General features: G+C 40.2%; 1 protein-coding gene across 1 annotated transcript in view; it reads left to right on the top strand.

The window, feature by feature from the left end:
* Positions 1 to 25,808, top strand: part of TRPC5 (transient receptor potential cation channel subfamily C member 5) — a 252,581-nt gene that overhangs the window by 28,593 nt on the left and 198,180 nt on the right. The window lies entirely within an intron of this gene.

Raw genomic sequence — 25,808 nt, 5'->3', positions numbered from 1 at the left:
ATCTAGAGTTGTCTTTGATTGTTCCCTCTCCCTTGCTGCCTTGTTCATCGCCAAATCCTGTGGCTTCTTCCTTCCCAATATATTTTAAATACTTTCTTTCCTCTGTAGCCTAGTTCCCACCACACTGGCTCTGATTCTTATCATCTCTCTCCAAGACAAGCTGTTCTCAAAATGTGCTCCCTAGACCAGCAGCATAAGCATCACTTGTTAGAAATGTAAATTTTCATGCCCCACTCCAGACCTACTGAATCAGAAACTCTGGGAGTGGGGCCCAGCAAGCTCTGTCTTAACAAGTCCTCCAGGGGATTTTTATGTTGAGCTCCACTGTCCCAGACTAACATAAAAATCCTCTAACTGAACTCCCTGCCTCCAGCCTCTTCCTTTCTCTCACGCCATCCTGAAAAAAAGGTGCCGGTTTTATTCTTCCTAAAATATCATAGTGATTTTTGTCTTTTCTGACCAAACTGTCAATAACAATGGTACCTCATTAGAAGAGAAACCAATCCATAAAGCCTAGCATTCAATATCCTTTGTGTAATGGCCTTTTTCAGTCTTGTCTTCCCCTAATCCCCTTTACATACCCCCAGGTCAGACAGGACTCTTTACTGTTTCTCTAATTTTGTAGCATAGCACCAGGCACATAGTATGGACACAGAAAATGCTGAATCAGAAATGGGATGCCTCAATGCATTCCACAAAGTAGAAACAGTACAAATCAAAAACAAAATTGCAGAGTATTTAGAAAATAATGGAAACATTCAACATCAAATTTATGGGATATGTCCAAAGCTGGGTTTAAAGGAAATTCATAGCTTTAAATAATTGCCTAATTAAACAAAAAGGAATGAAAATATCTAAGTGATAACTCACAGACTAAGAATCAGATTTCAGAGAGCCAAAAGCAAGACACTAGATTGAAAGCTCCTTTGGTGCAGGGCCTGAATTTCTCCCACCCTGTCAGCATCTATCTCTCTTGTCCATTGCTGTATCTCAGCACTATAAAAATGCCTGGAACAGCACTCAATAAATATTTATTTAATGAATGAATAATATGCAACCAGCACTGTGCTAAGCATCTTCCATTACCTCTCATTTAATCCTTCCAGCAACTCTGTTGGGTACGCACAACTATTAATCATTCCTATATTTCCAATGAGAAAAGTCAAGTCACAGAATGGCTAAGTCAGTTGTCCAAGATCAAAGTGAGTACAAGTCAGAACCAAGATTCAAACCCAGGCAGCCAGCTCCTGAATTCACCCTCTTAACCACTAGGCTATACTGCTTCCCTGGCAGTCTAAATAAGTCTTACAAGTCCCAACACAGGAGTTCTAAGACAAGGTAGAGCAATGGAGGATGGATGAGCTCTCTGGAAAGAATAGGCTTTAGGATTTAGAGAAATAGCAAAGCAGAGAGGTGTGAACATGTTCCCTACTTGAAAACTGATCTACTCTATAGTGATATTGCCCACCTGTAAAATCCTGCAGCCCATTGACTCTGCCCTTCACTTGGTACCCATCAAGCACCAGTTTGTACCATTAGTTAGCTTTACTTTGTAAATGTCTATCTCTGTAACTAGATTGTTTCTTAAATGTGAGACACAAATCTAATGCCTGCCTGTTGCTATACTTTCCCCATCAGTAACTAACCCAGTGCCTAGTACATAGTGGATGATATATATTTGCTGATGAACATGAAGGAATTAGGCATATCTCCCAGATAAGCACATAGCTAGCTAATTGAACAAGACCTCCTGGGCTTTTATATTCAATCCCATTTGATTTCATAACTGTTTTAAGAAAGAGGAGACAGGTGAGGTATCAGAAAAGGGGCTAGCAATATCAGCCCTACCTGAGATTTGAAAATAGGCCAAATCCTTATTTGATAGACCCAATTTCCCCCATCTTTCGCCAGTGCTCTGACAAGCCCTGAGGCTCTGCCTATCAGGAAGAAAGGCACCATATAAACTTTTGCTAAAGTGCAATATAAGGCACAACCACGCCTGGGGAAAGGCAATGCTAAATCCACAGGAATGACCAGCTAATGGTAGAATGTCAGGTATATGGAACCTGGGTGAAGCTCTTTGGGACATGCAGTCTTTACTAGGACACTTTCAGACACAGTGCCAATATAAGAGCTCCTTTGTCCATCCTCAGATATCACCCACAAAGCCATCAGCTCCATCACCAAGTCTCTTCAGCAGCCTTCTCCTCCCTGACTCCTTTCCCCCCAACCCCCACCACCAGCCTCTGCTAAATTTCATTTTCTGCCATTGCTCTAGCAATCGCTGTGATAAGTCATATGTCAGTAACTATAACAACAGGCTGCCACAGTGCTGGAGCTCTGCCTTTCTGGGAGACAGAAGCAAGATTTATTTACCTGGGAGCAATCAGGGATGTGAACAAACACAGGCTTCCTGAAAGACACTGGGTCCAACTGGGCAAGCCATTCTCAGGAAGCACTCCTCCCACAGACAGAATCAAACAACTGTCCTAGTTCTCAAAGGCTCTCCCCCCATCTCTCCAGGGGATTAGGCACAGATGACCTCCAACAGTCTTGGGTGGATAAACCAATGCCCTTCTTGGCTTTATTGTGAAAGGAGTTTGGCTCCAGACTGACAGGAAGTTTCCCCTCTATTGCATCCTTACCCCAGCCCCTCATGTACTTTGCTCTCTTCTAGCCTCTCACAAATTGCTCTCAGGTAAAGATCAGCAGTTGGGCAAAAGTGATTTACATTGGCTTTAAGTATCATCACTCACAAGGAGACCTGCATTTTTAATAGGCACCAGATCTTAAAGTACAGATGTTGGTACTCTATAAGGTAGAATTGCCTGCCTCAAACAGTAAGTAGAAGTCTCTCTCCTCTCTCTCTCTCTCTCTCGGTGTGTGTGTGTGTGTTACGTTGTGGTCTTCTTGGTGCTCAGAAATCCTACTCTCTTGGCAGTGTCCACTCCCTATCCTCTGTAGCCTATCTCCTTAGGGATAGATTTGGTGACGTGGGTCTTTTATGCTTCCTTAGGATGATACAAATTATTCTCAGGTTTCAACATTTTGAACTACATCATGCCCACTGACTTTGGGAGCTATAAATTAGTATTGTCAGCAGAAAAAGCAAATCCAGCTACAATCCAGAGAGGAGACTTGTATCCATGTATGCTCAAAACTAGCTCAAAATTAATTGCTGTGCATCTGGGGAACTGGTCAAAATGCAGATTCCTGAGCCCTGCTGTGTACCTACAGAATCAGAATCTTGGGATTTGGGCCTGGAATTGGCATTTTAACAAGGCTACCCACCACCCAATTTCTAGGTAAGAGGTCGATGTTCCTCTCTTTGAAAAATAGTGGTGTATACAAGTGGTTTTCAAACAGTTTCAGCAGCAATCCTTCATTAAGTGAAATCCTGCCCAGATGTAAAACAGTCTTATTTAGAATAGTGTTGCCTTAGTTTAAGTGCAAGTGGGGGCCCAAAGCCCCACTTGTACACATAGCACACACATACACACACACTTCCATACCTCTTTGACCCCTGCAGAGCAAGCATAGCTGGAAAGCCACTGGTCTAGAAGACAGAGTGACAGACTGTAATTCAGTGTTCATGGTGCTAGCCAGCTTGTAGCTGTGACCTTGGGCAAGTCACAGAATGACTCTGTAGCTCAGTTTCCTCATCCAGAAAATGAAGCTAACTATACCTACCCTTACCTAATCCAGGGGCCTTTTGTGGGGAAAAAATAAGATAAAGGTATGCCAAAATCTTTTGAAAAAAAGTTTTTAAAATGCTAGACAGAGGTAAATGGCTATTACTTTTAGCTTTCCTCCATCAGTTTGACTTAGCATGTCATATTGTGTGGGAGAGGTCAGTTGGCAAGTGGCACACATCACAAAGTTGGTGAGGGAGCTAGCCTGGGTTACAGATTACCTCTTTCCACCTAGCTTGATGGCAGTGGCCTCCTTTCTGCTGCAAGGAAAGGTATCTGACACCAAAGTAACCTCTCCTTTTTTCACTGGAATCTAAATATTTGAGCAACAGGGAGGTATAGCTGCTGGCCTCTCCATCAACAGCCCACCCAAGTAATTTTCTTTCTTGGTCACTTGTGTCAATGCAGGCAGGTGGAAAGAGGCTAAGACAATCTTCTCCCCACGGCCCACCCCTCTGGGCTCTGTCATAATTACTCATTTGTCTGTGGCAGATGGCTCCAAATTAAATTGGTCTCACAGATGAGCTAGAGAGATTGTCTCAACCACACTGATAAGTGTTTTTATTTAGACGGTAGAAAATCCAGCAACAAGACATTCATTTTCCTCTTCGTCTTATATAGCACTTGGTCTCTGGGAGAGATTGTACAGTGAGGAGGGGTACACTGAGGGCCTGGGCAAAGGTGACTGGAGCACAGGAAGGGGACCTAAAGAGTCTACCCTACAAAGCTCAAACACTCATGAGGGCAGAAAGTAAAGGAGATATTTGCAAAAGCCATGTTGCTATTTATAGGCAGCCTGGAGTAGTAGAAAGAACACACACAAGCTTTGGATTCAGGCACCTATTAGATGTGCTTCCTTTGACAAGTCACTTAATCTCTCTAAGCCTCAATGTCTTCATCTGCAAATGGAAATGATAATGGAGTCTACTTCAAAGAGTTATAGTGAGAATTAAATGAAAGAATGTATGTATATTACTTAAAACCGTGCCTGTGCACAGAAAGTACTCAATAAATGGTAGCAAATACTACTCCTACTCCTCTTAGTTGAAGTCATGCTGATATCATCTGCTGGCTAATGTCATTCATTCAATCAAACATTTTATTGAGCACTCACTATCACGTAGTAGTGAAGAATTCAGACTGGGTGACCTGGGGAATGTCGTTTACCCTTTTTGAGCAGTTTTCTTACCTGTTTAATGGGATTAATTATATTAATTAATATTAATGAGAAAAGAGAATATTTTTTAACACTTGGCTTACAGTGTGGCACAGAGCATTCAATATATGATATCCATATTATTAGTATTCATACAAAATAGTATTGATATTGTCATTAACTCTCTGTTATCAAAATTGCCCAATGCAAGACATATAATAATCTGAGTAAGAGCTTTAGTTCTATGATTTGTTTTGATTCCCATTCCGAAGCCAAAGTTCTGGGCCAAAACAATGCTTTGTGTCATTCGAGCCAAGAAAATAAATCAGCCAGTTCAAATTGGGAGAAAAAGGGCAAACGACTGCTTGGCATCATATTGAGCAATTTGATGAACGGACTTAGCTTCTCTCATGTATTCTGTGCTGACTTTCAGAAGACATAATTTATCTCACTCACCAAACAGAATTGTTGAAAGTTTAGAGATAATTTGGCCTGAAGGGACTTGTCCAAGGTCACTCAGCTGAGCCTGAACTGGCACAAATGCTTCCTGTCTCACAAGCCATTCTTTCTACTATGTCACCCTACTTCTGAGGAATCATCAGAAGTGGTAACATTTACAACAAAGCTGAAAATAAACAAAGCAGCTACAAGTAGTATCTCTCTAGAACAACTCATTGATAACAGAATCACAGCAGATGATTAATTATATTCAATCTTATTCCATGTTCTAGGTATTTTGGACTACTAATCATATGCCACACAATAAAATTGAAAAATACAGTTAGTGCCCTCAGGAAATTTATAGTCTGGGGAGAAGAGGCATTCACATGCTCTCAAGCTGACCACCCCTCTTAGTAGGCAAGGCCTTCTGTGTTCCAAGGGGCATAGAAGACTTAAGACCATGATGTTCACCTCTCAGAAAGAAAAAAAATATTATTTAAAGTTGATCTCAAGTAGATCAAGGGAGTAGACTGCAGAACAGTTGACAAGGAAGAAACCATACACTAACCTGAAAAGCAATTCATTACATAAAAACACATGAGGTTTTTAGCCATGACCTCCATGCTTCAAGTTCACCACCAACTCTGGACGCCCTTCCTTTAGCTTCATGCTCTCTGGTTATATATAGCCCTAACCCACATACACAGTGTCCAACTAGGAAGTTTCCTATTCTCCTCTGTCCCTGGGCAGGTAAGCCTCATCTGTGTGTGATATCACGCCCTCCCCCTTCGCTTCACATGTACAGTTGTCTAGTAGGCAGCCAGTTGTCTCCTTTTTTACCCCAGGCCCCTCTTTGGGTTACTCTGTTATTGGTTTTTCCAGCTTTTGGCCCTTGTCACAGACTCAAAGTGTAAAACCTCAGTGCAAAACTCAGAGTCCTTTTCTTTCTTCCCTCCCAGTTCTCCTCCCGGCTGCACACCAAACATTGCCCTGTATTGATGCCTTTTCATATGCCAACAACAAACATGGAATAGTAATATAACAGAGCAAGGAAATATTTGTTACATTATCCAAAATGGGTGATGTGGACAATACAGGAGGACAATACAGTATGCCACTCTGGATACCTGTAGACAGAGAGGTTTTAAGGGGGAACATTTCAGAATAGAAATAGGCTTTGAGCAGGAAATAGAGAAAGAAGGGGATGGCATGCTGGCCAGAAGGAAGTGACTGAGCAATGACATGGGGAGTGGGAATGATGGGGGCTTGATCAGAGTGGGTGCTGGAGTGAAGAGTTGGTTATGAAAGCAATGTCTGGGGCTCGTGAAATTAGCCTCATGGAGGAAGGCTCTGGATGCCTCACTCAGGGTCAGGACACTGGGCCAGGTGGGCCCTGAGTCTGATCACAGACAGTACTTTCTCAGTTCCTGTGTTCATCTGCCTTCTTTCTTTTTCCTTTGATCCTAGTTGGTTGTAGAGGGAAATTAGTCTATGGCCATTGAGTGAGCTTCTCCTTAATTGGGATCTTGGTGAACAGTCATCACCATCCCAGCTGATTATTAGTGGTCTTCTGGCAGTCAGGACAGAAAGGGCCGAAATGGGGTGAAAGAAAGAAGCCAGATCCACTGATCACCCAGAGGCCTGGCTGGGCAGGGCTGCCCCTCAGCAAATGTTTGTGAGGAGCTGAGACCCTTTCCATTTGCTGGGGTCTGTTATCTACTTTCCCATATGCACAGGTTCAATATCTATGTCCCATTTTTATCTCCTTGGCCGACAACTCTCTTGGCTTCCATGATACCATGCCCACATGGTTATCCTCCTACTCCCTCTTAGTCTTTTTTTCAAAATCCTTATCTATCTTTTTCTCATCCCTTTGATATTGGTGCTCCCCAGGTTTCTGATAATTCTCTCTTTGTAGCCCAATATCTATCATAAGCTCCATAATTTAATTTCCAACTTTCAGCTAGATATAGCCACCTAGATATACCTCAAACATTTAAAATTCACTGTCTAATAATAAAAATATAATAATAATAGCAAATAGTTATTGAACTCTTACTCTGTGCCAGGTATATTCTAAGTATATAACATGTCTTTAGTTACTCGATACCACCACCCTGTGATACAGGATGATATTATTATCCATGTTTACAAATGGAGACAACAAGGCACAGCGAGGCTAAGTAACTTTTCCAACCTCATAGTTAGTAAGTGAACAAAGTAGGATTTGAACCCAGGTAATTCAGCCCCAGAATCTGTGCTCTTAACCCCTCTTAACCCCATTTTACCCTCCAAGCCCTCGTCTTCATCCATTCTGTTTGTCCTCTCTCATGTAATGCCTTCCAGTCATCTAGATTTGAAACCTTGGAGTTCTCCAACAGTTCCTTCAGCCAGTCACACCCAGTTGGTTACCAAATGCTTCCGAATAACTTAATTCAGATGGTAAGGCAAACATATAAACAATTAATCACAATAAAAATTCTGTTAGCGATAAGAGGAGAGTGCTGCAGATGTGGGGACATAGGTCTCTGATCATGCCACTCAACCACAGTTGCTCCTTATTTCCTATAAAATAAAATTCAAAATACAGGCACAGAGTTGAAAGTTTGAGGCAAGAGACTCTGGCTAATGGCCCCTCCAAATATGGCTGACTTGGCACTCATAAATCCAGTCCTAGGCTAGGAGGGATATTAAGGCCAACAGACAAGACAAGATAAGGGAAGGGGATTCTTCTATCAGCAGGAAGTCTCTAGAGCCAAAGGGAGAGCAGGTTAGGGAGGGCCATCCCGGATTCAGGAAACCTGCTGATAAACTCAAACACACTGTTGCCTCTGGCAAGATTAAGTGACCTCAATCCAGCAGCTATTCTCTGTTTTAAGAAGTGCATCAGCCCTCTGAAGTCCTGGGTGAAGGGGAGGGAAGGGCATATGATTAGCAGGAGCTTGAAAGAAGGAAAGCTTCCTGTTTCATCTTAATGTCAAACAGAGGATGTTTGTTGCCTGTAAAGGAGGGCTGTGAGCCAGAGAAGAAAAAGGCACTGACAGAACATTCCAAAGAGAGTCAAATCAGTTAAGAAAAGAGGGAGCTGCTCCCAATAACAGGTGGCCTCTGAGTCTACCAACTTTACCCCTTCTCCCAGAAAAGGGGGGCTATGACCCATAACAACCACTTCTGAGGTTGGGGAGTGAAATTTCCAAATACTCCTCTGCTTTTCAGGGACATTCTGAGGTGATTCACTGCTTACAGTCCCCCTCAGCAACATCCTCCACCTCAGAATTGTGGATAGAACCTTGGAGCTAAAAATGACCTGATCTCCAGAGATCATCCAGTCCATCCCCTTGTCTTCAAATACGCCTAGCACTCAAACCACTAGGCCGATAGCATCTCCCCACCTTACAACATGCCTGCCCAAGGAAGGCTTAAGTCCCCACAGCGACAGCTGGACTTTACAGGAGTTTGGGCTTTGTCTACCGAGCCAAAATGAAGATGTGACATATTTACTCAAGACATTTTCTACGTCTCCCCATCCCCATATTTCTTGACTCTCAAAACAAGGTGTGAAATCATCCAAGCCTCAGGATCCTAGGTCACCAACACCCCTCTCAACATTCATTTGCTTATTTTGGAGTTTTTGTTATAAAAGTAATTCAAGTTAAAATTTCAGGCAGTATAAAAGCACATAAAGGAAAAGGTCCCACTCTCAAAACCAACTGCCCAAAAGTAATCATTATGAACCATTTAGTTGTATCCTTCTAGCTATTTTCTATGTATATTCAAACATAGAAACACACACGCAGACTTTTTTTTAATTCACAAATGTTCTGAAACTTGTTCTTTTTCCTTAACAATATCCTGTGGACATCTTTCCCTGAAGGGATATTTTGCTTTACCACATTCTTTTTTTCTTTTTAAGGCAATATTGCATTATATCATACAAATGTACCATATTGATTTAACCAGTTCCCTATTAATGGACATTTGTTTCAAGATTTTCTTTTGCTTTTCTAAACAACACTGTGATGAATCCTTGTATATATGTCTTTGAACACTTGAGTGATTATATCTATAAAGTAAATTCCATGTAATGTAATCATGGAATCACAGAGCATGTGCATATTTAAAATTTTGGTATATATTGCCAAACTGCTTTCCTACCAACACTGTGTGAGAATGACTATTTCTCATATCTTTGTAATTGCAGAATGTTATCCTTTTTTTAATCTTTGTCAATCTAACAGGTAAGAAATGCTATCTTATTATCATTTTACATTTAAATTTCTTGTGTTAAAAGTGAGATTTCACACCTTTTCAAGTTATAAGCCACTTGCTTTATTCTTCTGTGAACTGCCTCTTCATATCTTTACCAATTTTTCTACTTGAGTCTTCATCTTTTTCTTATTGATTTGTATAATCTCTTTGTATACCGGGGTCATTTGCATGTTATTCATTTTTTTTTAGACTTTGACCTTCATTTATTGAAGAACAGTTATTTACCCACAGATTTATAGCAACTCAGAAGCAAAGAGCAAAGCTAATAATAATCTAGATATTTTAACTTTTCTGCATAAAAGTACAAGATTGTTTTAAATGATACTTAAAATTTTTAGTGTGTCTCTGGAGTAAGAGCACAAAAAGAGATAAAAAGGATAAAAAGAGTATTCCTTCTTAATAGTCCCTTATTTTTAAGCTTCCAGTTTAGTGCTTAAGTACCTTTATTTAAAGGAAAGAACATATATATCACAGGTATAGCCAAAGTTTACCTAGTTGGAGGCACAGAGGAATAGGACCACACAGGCCTAAACCTCAAGCCCTAGGAAAAAGAAATGAGACCAAACAGAAAGATTGGTCTTTACCAGAGGAATGAGTCTTTTAACTCCCAGGAAATGGCATAAAGCCTCTAATCCACTTAATCCCTCCTTTGCCCCAAGTTCACTGGTAGCAGAGTTGCCACTTTAGAAAAGAAAAAATGACAAGTGTCAAATTAAACAGGAAAACACTTCCCTTGATTTCCCTGGTAGTGAGGAAACATGTAAGATGGAGAAAATGTGTAATATGACAAGTCTAAACTATGTTTGGCCTAAGCTTTCCATAGAGTAGATAAAAAGGAGAATTTCCAAATTCTTACTTTATTTGTTACCATGTGGACATAATCATCTAGATTAAGAATGTGTTTGGGACACTGACAAAATACACCAATACCAATGTCAAAATAGGATAATCAAGTAGTCCTGATCCATATGCCAGAAAGATTACTGATAATGTAGAGGCTTATAGTGTTGTAGAGGCTTATAATGTCTTCTCTTCTAGCACTCAATGAAATAGTATTTGGCCCTGGAATAAAACAACCTTAACAAGCTCAAAGAGGAAAAGCCCTTTCTAGAATGGTACTACCAACAACCTCAACTGTCTGTTACTCAGGATACTTTTTCCTACTTTTATTTGAGAAGAGTTAGTAAGTTTGGGAATTCACAAAAGGGAAAAATCAAGTTTTCACATGTTGGAGATGTGTGAACTGCAATTGTAGGCTCAATGTCTGGAAGGGACTCAAAGAATAGAGGAAACCATGAAATATCCATACCAAGAGGCTTCAGGCCTTAAATCATTCCAGATGACCCTAGAACCTGACCATTTCTCACCACCCCACCACCTCACCCTAGTTGAAGCCACCCACACCTCTCACCTGGACAATTTTGGTAGCCTCCTAGCTAATCTCCATCCTTTCAATCTCAGCCTCACATAATTCAGCCTTTTCTTAGCAGCCTGGGTCCTCCTTTTAAGACACAAGTCACTCCTCTGCTCAAAAACCTCCAAAGCCCTTCCCAATGCCTACAAAGCCCTGTATGATCTGGTTCCTGCTACCTCTCTGGTCTCATTTCCTACTACTCTCCCTTTCACTCAATCTGCTCCAGTCATATTCACCTCTTACAGGAATTGTCTGGCCTCAGTGCTTTTGCTTGAAATGTTCTTCATCCAGATATCTGCATGGCTGGACCCCTCCCTTCTTCAGATACTTGTTCTAATGCTACCTTATTGGGCAGGCTTTCCCTAATCCCTCTATATAAAAATAACAACTCCCAGTTGCTCCCTACTCCCATGCCCTGCCTCAGTTTTCTTCATAGTACTTATCATCACCTGGTATATATTTGTCTGTTGCCTGTGTCACCTTTTTAAACTATAAACTCTTTGAGAGAAGGGACTTTGTTTATTTCATTCACTTTTGAATCCCCAGTGCCTAGAACAACTTTTGTAACATGGCAGGTACCCCATAGATAATTTTTTTGAGTAAATGGATGACAAAAGCAGAGTTAATAGAAGGTTGTACCTGGAGAGACTGTCTAGTCCATCTCCTCCCCATTTTATAGAAATAGAAAGTAAGATGCACAAAGGGGAAGTGACTCGTCCAGGCTCAACAGAGTGATTTTTTTATATCAGAGCCAAGATTCATAACATCTGTCTTCCAATTGAGTGTTACGTCCACTACATTAAAATAAAGTTCTTTTGTCTTTAAAAGCCACTCAGAGTTGAGTGAGTTCTAACACCATGAACTGTCTTCCTTGCATCCAACCAAAATCCTTCATCCTATAGGCTAACCAATTTCCTCTATTTCAGCTCCTATTGGAGAGGAAAGACAAATCTTCCTTTGATAAAATATTTGCTATTTTAAAGAGCTGGTATTTCCTCTAAACAATAGTCAAGGCAAAATTTCTGAGTTCCATGAGGCCCCCAAAAGACTCACATCAACCCCATGAAACAAGCCTCTCTAGTCAGATATCAGGGATCTAGAGAGGCATGGTAGGAAGGCCATGGGAGTGTCCAAGGTGACAGTATCTTTGACTCTAGGTTAGTGCAGTATAAGCAGGATAGCATTAAAATATGTCCTCTAAAAGCAAAACATACTTGTTTTTAAATACAAAATCCATTTAGTTGGTGGCCAATAACCCCTGGCATCAGGTCTGAAACATTTATGATTACTGATGTGATCATAATTCACAGCTTTTGCTAAACAAGTAGCCTTCCCCTCAGACTGCTAAGGTGGTACATAGTGATAAGCCCTGGCTTGACCCTGATGTCATTATTTTTCTTCCTCTCCTGATAAGAGCCAGATTTCTTTCTTCCATTGCTAGAGTCTCTATCATTTTAGTCAGAGAATTGCCACAATCTCTAAATTACCTGATTCCCATTTGTAAACCAGGAAGCAGCAGAAGGTGAGCTTGCACATTCTGCTGCCAGTACTAAGCACTTCTGGGTAATAATTTGTCTGATCTGAATGAAAAGTGTACTGTGGATCCTGGAACTTACTTGGAAGAAAATGCCAGAGATCTTATTTGGGGGAAATGCCAGAGATCTTATTTGGGGGAAGCTACTCAAATAAGTTAGGCTATCCTTAACTGGAAATCCTTCTTTGAGGTCACTCTCACTACTTCTTCATTTAAACTACCTAGGAGGAAGCCTGAATTAATAAATTCAACCAAGTGATTCAACTGGTAATGTCATTTCCATCAACTTTGCTCTTCAGGATTGGAGAATACAACCCAGCAGCTATATAGAATGGTAAGGCCTAATAATACTAGGCTAGCACTCTCAATCCTGAGCTCCTTCCTTGGAACCAGGCTGAAATATTTTCTGAAAGACCCTTGAGCCCTCACTCACCATCAGCATCCATAGGTTGATCAGATGAGCAAAGGACCACCTTGAGCCTAGAGGGGATGAACTACAAGATAAGAAAGCATTCTTAATAAAGAGTTTCAGATTAGGGAGAGCAGCCCAAGGGCATTGAGTAATACTCAGTATGGAAGACAGAAATGTGGCCATCTCATTTTAAAACCATAATCTCAGCACTGAGAAAAAAATGGAATGGCATATCACTGTATCACCATATCACAAGACATATTCAAGCAGAGGTGGAATGGCCACTGGGCAGGAATGTTGCCAAAGAGGTTAAACATCTGTTATGGGACTAGACTGTGTCATCTCCAAGATCCCTTCCAACCCTGTGATTTTGGAATGCATAGATTAGCCAAGGTGGGGTATGTATGATGAGCAAAGTCTGGGAGTGAAGTTTTCATGTTGATTCCATCACTCAGCTGTTGTGTAGCCTTACAAAATTACTCAACTTCTCTGTAGTTGAAGCTCTTACTTTTGAAAAATGAAGGATAATACTAAATAATCTCACAGGGATAACATGAAGAAATGAGCAATGTTTTGAAGTTATTCTAAAATAATAACAAACCCACATTAAAGAGGAACTAAGCCTGATGTTTAGTAGAGAGGCAAGAATACAAAGCCCCACTATATAGAAGAACCACAGGAGGTTCACTAATAACTCCACAGGCAGTGATGTCATTGACACATTTCTAGCATAAAACCTTTGGAGTTCTGGTGGATATCTGTTTGGCTGTGGTCCACTTAATCACAAAATCAAAAGGATTAAATGAAACATAGTGGCTTTATTGTCTATTCTTCTTTCACTACAATCAGTCCAAGGTGTATTAAGCTCTAGCCTCTTTGAAAGAGTTAAACACTCTACTTATCTGTTAATTTGATAGAACAGAATTTTGGCAGGATAGGAAAGTCCCAAAGCAATTCTGTGCAAGTTTCAGTTGTCTAGAATTCTCACATGTACGTCTGGACCCTCCAGGGAGTCTCAATTTTATGAATGAACAGTATTATGAAACCACAAATGAAGAAGAGTTTGCTGGGAGCTAAGCCTCCTCCTTGCATACCTGGTCATTTCTGCTGCTCTTTTCTGACAGTAGACAAGCAATCTTCTGCATCTATGGAGCCCTCTGAGAGCTGGGTGCTCTGTTCCTTTCCCTTTGGAAAATGGGGGTGGAATAATCAAATACAGGGACCCCTACCACTACCACTCTTGCAACTTTCATCAATCTTTGAGATTCTTATCCCCTATTAACTGAAAAAGGAGGAGAAAAATTAAGCAGTAGTAAAGTTAATTTGGAACTCTAGTCCCTTCTAATGTTTCCCTTCCCTTATCCCTGGCTATGCTTCCCTTATGAGGCTATGCGTTTTCTGGCTACATGTGTCTTTCGGAGAAAAGAACATGTTTTGCAAGTGATTGAAACATCACAGTTATATTTAAAATGTCTTTGCCTTTGAAGTTTCAGATTAGGGGCATGTTTGACTTTAGAGAATCAAGGACAAGGCAGCTGATGTTTTCTTAATTCAGTAGTGATCAGCACCTAGTTTACCTTCCTTTCTCTATGGAAACAGCAGCCCACACCTTTAGCCTGGGGGCATACAGGAGAAGACAGTAACAGTAGGATTAGAAGCCCAAAGCAGCTTCTTCCATCCCCCATCGCCAGCCAAAGTCAACCAAACTCCTGCTCCTTTCCTTTAACACTTGGTCTGTCTTGAAAAGAACAAAAGGCATTCTGCTTGAGAAAGCTCTATTGACAATGTAACTGCCAGTTCAAAGCAATAAAATTAAAAGAAATGTCAGAGAGAGAGAAATTATTGGAGTGGGGAGGAGCATTTTTCTTTACTTTTTTCCTCTCAAAATGTGATAGAGGGAAAATACATGAGTAAATGCAGTACATTACAGGAACACAAGTAAACCTTGGCTTGTTAAAGACTGTATATGAAAAGAATTTGCTTGCAATTGAATGATGTCAACACAATAAGCATAGGTTCAATCAAAAAATGACTTAAGCTATTTTTCCTTCTCAACTAAAAGTCACATAATTTTTAAAATGAATTCTGCTTTATTAGTGATCCAGTAATTTAAGTTTGGCCATTGTGTACTGAAAAATAAACAGCTTATCATAATGTATGCTGTCATGGCCACCAAACAGAGACTTTTGAATCCCATTTTTCCGCTAAATAATGAAGGAATATTCTTGAAATGAGTCCCACTGAGATGTCTCTACTAGGTGAGCTTTGGCTTCTTAGCACGGTCCAGACATGGGCTTCCTTTCCCAAGGCTTCCCAATCCTAGCCAAGCTCTGCTGCAGAGTGAGGGCCTTCTAGCTTCAAGGGTGTTTCTGAGAGAAGCCACTCAGAAATCCCAAGTGGGTTGTTCGAGGAGAAAGAATCTGAATACCCAACTCCTCCAAGGTGCCTCCAGCAACACAAACAAGCTAACGTGTTTCCTGCTATTAAAGGCAGCAGTTGTAGGTTTGCCTCATGCTTGCCCAGAATGTCCAAAACTCGTGGATTTTACATTCTGATGCTAACCAAAGGACCTGACTGTGGTATTGCCATGAGATGCATGTCCCCCACCTCCTTTTCAGTGTGGCTAAAGGGTAATAAAGCCATGCAATGAAAAGGCCATCTCCACAATGATCTACCTGCACAGCTCCCTGCCCCTGTAGTCCTCCAGTCCCTTTGCCCCATAAGAAGACACTTCATTCCCAAAGGATGACTATTCTCTTCATTCCCCTGGTGTGACTCTTCTAGCCAGGCTCTGTGGCTAATCCTGATCCTAGTCGTGGGGACTCTTAGAACTAGAGGCCAGTAGCTCAGGAGTTCAGCATCAAATCAGCCAAGCTGCTGGTCCTCTCTGAATCTTGTATTTTGGTATCTATCCTGGAGCCCTTAACTGGTTGCCATGTGACTAAGCCTGTGCTTTATACTTCAGTTCAGTGGCTCTCAAATGGGGGATATTTTACCTCCCAGGGGACATTTGTCAATGGCCAGAGGCATTTTTGGTTGTTAAACTTGGGGGAGGAGGAAGTGCTACTGGTTTCCAAGGGGTAGAGGCCAGAGGTGCTGCTAAGCATCCTACAATGCATTGGATAGCTCCACCCCTGCCACTTCCCAACAAAAAATCACTCAGTCCAAAATGGCAAGAGTGACAAGGCTGAGAAATCTCGGACTAACTCCAGAACTGAGTCTTTATCTTCTCTCCTGTCCAAACCTATTCATGTTGCCAGATGTCCACAACACCAGCCACCTGTATCCTACACCTTTTCCTATATCCACACTCTCCAGATACAGTGTTCCACGCCCATACTGAAACATCTGTCTGTTACCCACTACCAGCATGTCTGAGCTGCTTCTGATGCCAGGTACCCGTCATTCCACTGACCACCTTGAATCCCTATATCATGTTACGTAACAACTGAAGCTCTGGATCCAAACTGGATTGTAGTCCTGGCTCCTTCATTTACTAGCTATGTAACCTTAAACATGTTACTTTACCTCTCTGATCCTCAGTTTTCTCATCTATAAAATAGCTATAATGGTAGTTCTTACCTCATAAATGAGATAATACATGTCAAGTACTTAGCAAAGTACCTAGCATAGTTTAAGTATTCAGTAAATGTTAGCTGTCACCCATTGCTGAGATGTTTCTAGATTGCTTCAGCAGGTATCTCTTGTCCATTGATTATCAACTTTGTGAGGATCAAAGTGTTTTCTATTTACCTATTCTCTCCCATAAGGTAGCCACCATATGGCTATTGAGCAGCTGAAATGTTGCTAGTTGTGTTTAAACTAAGAAATTGAATTTTTAAAAATTATTTAGTTTTAATTAATTTAAATTTAAATAGTCACATGTGGCTAGTGTCTTTCATAATGACAGTGCAGTACTAGCGTTTTTCAAACTCAATCTTCTGCCAAAAATAATATTTCAATAAACCCTCTTGGGGAAGTAAGGAACATTCCTACTCACTCTCCTTTCAGACATTGAGAATAATTGTCCTAGTGAGCCAGTGTACAAATGGGAATATGTTACAATCCTCAGGTAGGTTGAGATAGAAGAAGAGGTTAAGACTCACATGACCAATTCTGGCTAGTCATTCCTTTCCCTGCTCCAGTCAGCTTGCTACCAAACAAGCCTCATAGCCTAGAGCAATAGTTCCCAAACAGGACAATTTTGCCCCCTGCCCCCCACCCCCAGAGGACATTTGGCATTGTCCGGAGATATTGGTGGTTGTCAGACTTAGGGAATTGAGGGTTGTTACTGGTATGTCTCTAGTATGTAGAGACCAGGGATGCTGCTAAACACCTTACAATGAATATGACACTCCCCCACAACAAAGAATTATCCAGCCCAAAATGTCAGTAGTGCTAAGATTCAGAAACTCTTCCCCCAGAGGCATCCTGAAACAATCCCAGACAGGGAAGCATCTGTTAGGCTCTTAAAATCCTCCAAAGAAAGGGGTCTCTAACCTCCTTTGAGAATTCAATGAAATGTTTACACGCCCCTGAGTTTATTCCTTTTAAATTACTCGGAAGGAAATTGCTCCTTTCTGTATTAGGCGCACACCAAGAAACCCAACAATTCTTCATTTGGGAAAATGCAAAGAAAAAAATCTCTAAAATAATGGAAGCTACAGAGAGAAAGAACTGGGTCTAGTTCACCATTTGCTAGGTTATCAGAAGGAAGAGATAGCCTGTGAAACCTGATAGAATTTTAGAACAAATGATAGTGTATGACTTCCACAGTATGTAATAAAATGGCTGACCTCATTACCCTCAAAAGGGAAAGGATGAAGACATTCTAAGAAGGGATTAGATTTAGATGGTTTGCAGCTTCTAAAATCGTAAGAGACTATTTAGGGAAGCCAGAAATATTAGGACAACACTTCTTTGAAATCGATAGCATGGAAGGCATTCATTCTCTTCCCCCAACACCATTTTCTGTGCCTCATAGAAAAAATTCTGAGGCTGAGTCAGTCACCAGGCCACGTCTTATATTTTTAGGCCTCCTGGATTTCTCTGTGCTGCAACTTCAGTACATTTTCTCCTCTTTTGCCTTCAGGGGAAAAATTTAAAAGCTGCTACGTTCATTCCAGACAACCAAACTGGATAATTCAGATCGTAAATCCATTTTTCTTCTAACGAAGCTCAGGGAAACTCTTAACTATCCTACATTATCGTCCCCCACTTTCCACTGCACTTTGTCTAAGTACACATCAAATGCCTCTATGTGACGGCAATCAACAGTGCTAGAAGTGCAAAATTCATCCCTGCAGATATTTTACCATTACCTGGGGACTTGGAAGATGAAGATAGAAAATAGTTCATGATGCTAAAATGTTTCCTTTGCTGAAAAGACAACACTAGCCACACGAAGAGGAATTACCTCCCTCAATCCAGGAACTATTCTCACATTTAAAGTAGCTGCCAACATGTGGACAGTAGTTTTCTACATTTCGAGACAAGTGTCAACTGCCTGGTTTGTCTCCGGTGTAGATAACTGAGAAAACCAGGAATGTGGAGCTCAATAATTGCTTGATAATTGTGACACAATCACGTCTTCTAAGCCTTGTCTTCCAATCATGTAACCCATCAATCAGACACCTGCATATGCACTGAGCAACTTGCACACTCATATAGCATGTATGTAGGGTATAAATGAAAACCATGATTGGCAAACAGGATGCTTTTGACACCAATTAACACGAATTTTGCTTCTAGTTTTCTGGTTTGGTTTCCTTTATACCTTTTCCTGTATCTCTTACCTACTGTAGGCTACTTTCTGCTTTTTTCTTTATTCTGGCTTTCCCTACACTGCTTTTGAGAGTAATCATGAGAATTGCCCTTTTATAACCCTCTTTTTACACTCTGAGAACCAAATGAGCTTAATTTTGTTCAGCCAAGCTCTTCTTGGCCTAAACTAGAACTCCTGTTGATACCTACCATTTTTTAATTGGATGGCTATGAACTACTTAAACAAATAGAGGTTCTCACCAACTCTTTTTGTATAAATGACCCTCTGTTTTTTAAAATTCTGATTTCATTCTGTTGGTAAATGTTCTCCTACCAAGATCCGTACCCACTGGAAAAATTACAAAAAATAAATGATTACTTGTATTGAATCCTATCATATCATAAATAGCAATTTGGTTACCCTAGCCCTCACATGGCCCTGCACATTGGTTGAATAAGCAAGGTTTCTGCATGTGGGTTCTCAGCCCTACCCGGAAACCTTTATCATGCTATCCAAACTCAGATGTGATGTGATGTGATGTGATGTGATGTGATGTGATGTGATGATGATGTGATGTGATGTGATGATGATGTGATGTGATGTGATGTGATGTGATGTGATGTGATGTGCAATGGCATGGAAAACTCTAAGTCAGCTTGTCAGCATCCTCTTTCCAGTAAAGCAATCTGCAAAAGAAATTTAACCTAAGAATCACATTGTTACCTATAGAAACTGTACCAAGAACTACAGCTTTCCTGAAGAGCTCCACCACAGGGCAGCCTGCAAAGCTGACTGCATTCTCACCCTGGAAGATTAGGGTTTTGTTCCTCTGTGCAGACACACAGACCAGACCTTCACTTCTGTCATTTTATCTGTCTCAGTAATAACCCACATCTTCTGAATTATTTATTCTCAACTTGTTGCATCATTTTCACAATCTCATGAAAAATACCATATCTTAACTGAATGCAGGATAGCTTTCACAGAGGGCTGGCTTCCCAAAGGTCAATCACAGTGTAACCCGTACCTACCTTGACTTCTTTTCATCTTTTCCTACATTTCTAATCTCCATCCCAGGGTGCATCTTACTTTTGGAGTCGATGGTCTCCTGATCACTCAGTATAACCCACATTTTGCAAAGGAAAATATACAGAAAAGGTAATTTAACCCTTTGTGACCATCTAGATTTGATAAAAATGCCTTTCTGGGTTTCCTCCGAATGTAACCCTGTAATTATAAACTCTCACAAACTATGCAGTTAGCAATGTATTGTTTTCCCATTAGAATTAGCACCTGTCTTTTGAAAAATTAAGGACCTCGACCTGATGGGAAATCAAGAATGGTTTTGTAGGCTGCCAAACCTTGAGCAATGTTTATTTGAGTTTAAGTTGGAACATTAGTTGATAAGTTAATATCCAATAATTCTTAAGATATGTCTGAATATTCAATGTTGGGATTATAGATTTGTTTGTTAATGTAATAAATCAAGTGTTAGTCTTTTGTTGGTTGGGAGTGGGGTAGCATAGTGGTTAACAGTTCAGGTTTTGGAGCCAGACTGCTTGGGTTCAAGTTCTGGCTCCTCTACTTCCTAGCTATGGGACCTTGGGCAAGGCACTTAGGCTCTCTATGGCTGAGTTTCCTCAGCCAAAAAAATGGGGATAATAATATCATAGAGTCACTGTGAGGACTAAATGAGATACTCCAGCTGGTGCCTGGCATATGGAAACTGCTTGATAACCAGACACCATTTAGTATTATTATTATCTCTGTTGACTATTTGTATTCAATTATTGAATTTTACATATCAGTAGAGACTTTTTAAAAATACCAAGTGGGTTTGTGGCATTATCCCCCAATAACTTTTGTCAACTCTGGTCTTCCAGTTTAAATTAGATACACCTTGGCCTTGAAATCAGCCAAGATGATATAACAAATCCTAATTCTGATGATTCTGTTTTTAACAGTTTGGGAAAGAAATCATTTCCCATTTGATGCTAATGGCCTCTCCAAAGTAGCTCATGCATCACTACTACTAGCTTAAAGACCGTATAGGTAGGCAAAGTAGGCAGCTGGTAACATGACATGATTAGATGTCGGTGTTCTTCATTTCTGAGTAACACAGAGAAATAAAATTTCATTTGCAATAGTTCCTTGGACTGAGGAAAAACATTGAACATTGATTTTATCTGGCATGTTAGGGTGAAGGAGGAGGGGTCCCAGCAGGTGGAAAAAGAAGGATTGCAATTTCACTAAATCCAGGCACAAGACTGGAGATTCATTTCCAACACGGTGCTATCAGGCCAGCTGTGTGAGAAAGTGCCTATCACGGAGGTTGGACTTTTGACCAGATAGTATTGTGGGCATGAATGAGGTGACTCCTTATAAGGGTCTGTCCATTAATTATCAATGGAGGGTTTAATTTCAGAAGCCTGTGATAAACTGCACCAAGGATGCCTGCCTAAGAGCTGATTTTAGCTTACTCTGTTCACTGAGTTGTGTTTTACATGATGAGGTCTGAGTCCAGCAACTCTGTCCTGTGCTCATTAATCCAGAAGGATCCTAGAATGTAATGCTAGCTTTTCAATGGAGTCGTAGGGCAGATCTGGGAGCAAGCTCATTAGGGCCTGAGTGCAAAGCCCCAGGAGACGCAGGCAATGTAACTTTTTTAGTGGGCATGTCCTTAGTCCACATCATGGCAAACTTAAAAATTCAATCAAGTTAATTCATGCCCCAGGTTGCTTTAGAAGTATAGTTGTAGATAATATGAACCAAATTTAATTTCTTGGCCTGCTGATTTCCTTTCCCTTTTGTTTCCCCACCAACATCATTTTTTTCTTTTAAAAAACATGATTTTTAATGGAAGTCCATTTAAATTGTTAGACTTTCAATTGGGCACAAAAGAAAACTGGATGTCCTGTTTAGTGCACCCTTCTGGATTATCTGTGTCTTTTGTTGTTTTTGAGTTATTTTACAACTCTCTAAATTGTGGAAAACTTACAGTAATGAAAATAATTCTTGTCCATACAAATGCAAATTAATTTTGTTTGGTGGAATTAAAAAATAAGGCAAAACTTGATATGAAAAAAATAAAATTTTCTACCTGGCCTTAATCTGAACACAAAATGACCATTAAGGGATTTTTTTTAAAAAAAAAAAAGGTTAAATTATGGTCTTCATACAGGTTTAAAGTGAACAAATGTCAAAGATTTTATTTAACTCATTAATTAATGAGGGAACCAGTAAGCCAGGTGTCTATCTGCAAACTACAGCCTGCAGGCCAAATCGGTCTACTACCTGCTTTTTAAACAAAATTTTATTGGAGCATAGCCATGCCTGTTCATTTATTATTGTCTATGGCTGCTCCTTGTCTATGATGGCGTAGTTGCATGGCCCACAAAGCCCAAAATAGTTACTATCAACCTTTTACAGAAAAAGTTTGCCAATCACTGATGTAGGCATTCAGGAAAGATGAAATTTATTTACATATATGTACAGTGGTCAATATCCACAAGGCAATAATCAAATGCATTCCACCAAACAAAATTAATTTGCATTTGTATGGACAAGAATTATTTTCATTACTATAAGTTTTCCACAATTTAGAGAGTTGTGAAATAACTCAAAAACAACAAAAGACACAGATAATCCAGAAGGGTGCACTAAACAGGACACCCAGTTTTCTTCTGTGCCCAACTGAAAGTCTAACAATTTTTCTTGACAGCTGCTAGGAGGAAGCTCATGTACAGAGCCCCCACTAATAGCAGGGTCCACTTTATCTGAATGTGGGTTAGTAATCAGGCTGCACAGTGGAGTATAAGGGCCCCAGAAAAGGGTTTCATCAAATTTAAGTCCCCACCAGACTACTTCTTGAAATTCTCACCTTTGGGCCAAGGCATTCTTTCTAAGTATGTCTGGCTAAAATGCAGAAAACCCCCTTCCTGGGATTGCTCCAGTTATAGTTATAGTAGTTAATATCTTGGTATGGATTATTTTTTCAGAGATTAAGTAACAAGCCACCTAGAAGGACCCAAAGGGCCCTGGATTAGAAACTGATAAAATTTAGTGAATCTAATCTACACAGAGATAGTATAAAGCATAAGAAAGGCCCAGAGAAAGCAGTACTGGTTAAGCCCGCACTGGACAAACAGGAGGATACATGACAGCGCTGGGTAAACTTGTATGATGATAAAGGAAATATTAAAAAGCACACAAAGAAGTGGGGTTCTCTGAAGCCTTCACATATGTAACAGTTTTGCTCAGGATATGGTGAACAAAAAACACCAAACTGCACTGGTGATTGTGCTTTGGGATGGGATACTTTTATAACCCATTTCTTGTTATACTGATAGAAACCATAGTTGTTAAGGACTTAGTGTGTTTTAAACCCTGTTGTGGGCAATAGTCATTTAATCCTCATAATTCCACCCAGTTGCTGTTATTTTTTTCCATCTTACAGGTAAGGGGATTGAGGCACATAAAAGCTAAATAATTTAGCCAATGTCACAAAGCTAGAAAATGACAAAGCCAGGAAAGGTATGTTTAAACTGCACTGTGAGACCTTCCCTCCGTGGAGGCCCGCGGAGTGCACAGCTTGGAGGCAGGGTCCCACACGGAAGTCCCAAGGCCCCTACACCAATCCCAGGGATTTATGGGCCCATGGCAGAGAGAGACTATGGAGAGTCTGAGCCGAAGGGTTGGACTCATGCAACAGCTTTAAGTCTCCAGGAACAGCTGGGAGATTTGAGTCTTAAAGCCACCTTCCTTCCCTAACTGCACAGGGCACACCCCCCACCTTCAGGACTGGCTGCAGCAATTACACACAGAAATTTGGTGCACTGATTGGACGCCCACAAGATTCAGACCTCCACTGGCCACGTGGACAAAGTTGGGGAGAACTGTCTTGAGGGTAGGTGGCTCGGGGGCACCATCTGCTGGTAAGTCAGGGAAGTGCACTCCACCAAGCTGTAGCTCTGACAAATTATAGGTAATTGTTCAAATAAGTCTGCATATTCTAAAAGAATCCTATCAAGATAAGAAAATGCCAAGAGGCCAAAAATAATATAAAATTTTAAACCATATGAAGAAACCATAAGACATGGATAACCCAAACCCAAACACCCAAATCAAAAAAATCAGAGGAGACACAGCACTTGGAGCAATTAATCAAAGAAGTAATCACAAAAAACAAAACCATGGCACAGGACATAAAGGACACGAAGAAGACACTAGAAGAGCATAAAGACAAATTGGCAAGAGTATACGAAAAATAGATGATCTTATGGAAATAAAAGAAACTGTTGCTCAAATTAAAAAGATTCTGGGTACACACAGTACTAGACTAGAGGAAGCTGAGGAAAGAATAAGCAAACTGGAAGAGTGTAGGCTTGGAAGTGAAAGTACAAAAGAAAGAATGGAGAAAAAAATAGAACAATTCAAAATGGATCTCAGGGATATGATGGACAACATAAAGCACACAAATATAAGAATCATAGGTGTTCCAGAAGGGGAAGAGAAGGGTAAAGGTCTAGGAAGAGTATTCAAAGAAATTCTTGGGGAGGACTTCCCAGCCCTCCTAATCAACATAAATATGCAAATCATAGATGCCCAATGAACTCCAAACTGAATAAATCCAAATAAACCCACTCCGAGACATATTCTGATCAGATAGTCAAATGTTGAAGAGAAAGAGCAAGTTTTGAAAGCAGCAAGAGAGAAGCAATTCACCACATACAAGGGAAACAGCATAAGACTAAGTAGTGACTACTCAGCGGCCACCATGGAGGCGAGAAGGCAGTGGCATGACATATTTAAAATTCTGAGAGAGAAAAATTGCCAACCAAGAATACTTTACCCAGCAAAGCTCTCCTTCACATTTGAGGGAGAGCTTAAATTGTTCACAAACAAATGCTGAGAGAAATTGCTAACAAGAGATCCGCCCTACTTGAGATACTAAAGGGAGCCCTACTGACAGAGAAACAAAGAAAGGAGAGAGAGGTATGGAGAAAGGTTCAGAACTAAAGACATTCAATATGGATACATTAAAAGACATTAAGAGAGAGAGGGGAAAAATATATCTGATGAACATAAACCAAATGATAGGATGACTGATTCAAGAAATGCCTTCATAGTAATAACACTGAATATAAATGGATTAAACTCCCCAATTAAAAGATATAGATTAGCAGAATGGATGAAAAAATATGAACCATCAATATGTTGCATAAAAGAGACTCATCTTGGACACAGGACACAAAGAAACTGAAAGTGAAAGGGTGGAAAAAATATTTCATGCAACCTACAGCCAAAAGAAAGCAGGAGTAGCAATATTAATATCAGATAAAATAGATGTTAAATGCAAAGATGTTATAAGATACCAAGAAAAGTCTCTATATACTAATAAAAGGGACAATTAAACAAGAAGAAATAACAATCATAAATGTCTATGCACCCAATCAAGGTGCCCCAAAACATGAGACAAACATTGGCAAGACTGAAGGAAGCAAGAGATGTTTCCATGATAATTGTGGGAGACTTCAATACATCACTCTCTCCTATTGATAGATCAACCAGGCACAAGACCAATAAGGAAACTAAAAACCTAAACAATCTGATAACTGAATTTGAATTAACAGACATATATAGAGCATTACATCCTAAACCACCAGGATACACATTCTTCTCTAGTGCTCATGGAACTTTCTCCAGAATAGATAATATGCTGGGCCATAAAACAAGCCCCAATAAATTTAAAAAGATTGAAATTATTCAAAGCACATTCTCTGATCATGATGGAATACAATTAGAAGTCAATAACCATCAGAGACTTAGAAAATGCAAAAATATCTGGAGGTTAAAAAACACACTCCTAAACAATCAGTGGGTCAAAGAAGAAATAGCAAGAGAAATTGCTAAATATATAGAGACGAATGAAAATGAGAACACAACATCAAAACCTATGGCATGCAGTGAAGGTGGTATTGAGGGGGAAATTTATAACTCTAAATGCATACATTAAAAAGGAAGAAAAAGCTAAAATCAAAGAACTAATGGAACAACTGGACAAGCTATAAAATGAACAAAATAATCCTTAACCAAGTAGAAGAAAAGAAATAACAAGGAATAAAGC

Source organism: Choloepus didactylus, chromosome X, assembly GCF_015220235.1.
Source record: "Choloepus didactylus isolate mChoDid1 chromosome X, mChoDid1.pri, whole genome shotgun sequence".
Lineage (NCBI taxonomy): Eukaryota > Metazoa > Chordata > Mammalia > Pilosa > Megalonychidae > Choloepus > Choloepus didactylus.
Note: the sequence above shows the minus strand (reverse complement) of the source record. Positions and strands in the feature narration are given on the sequence as shown.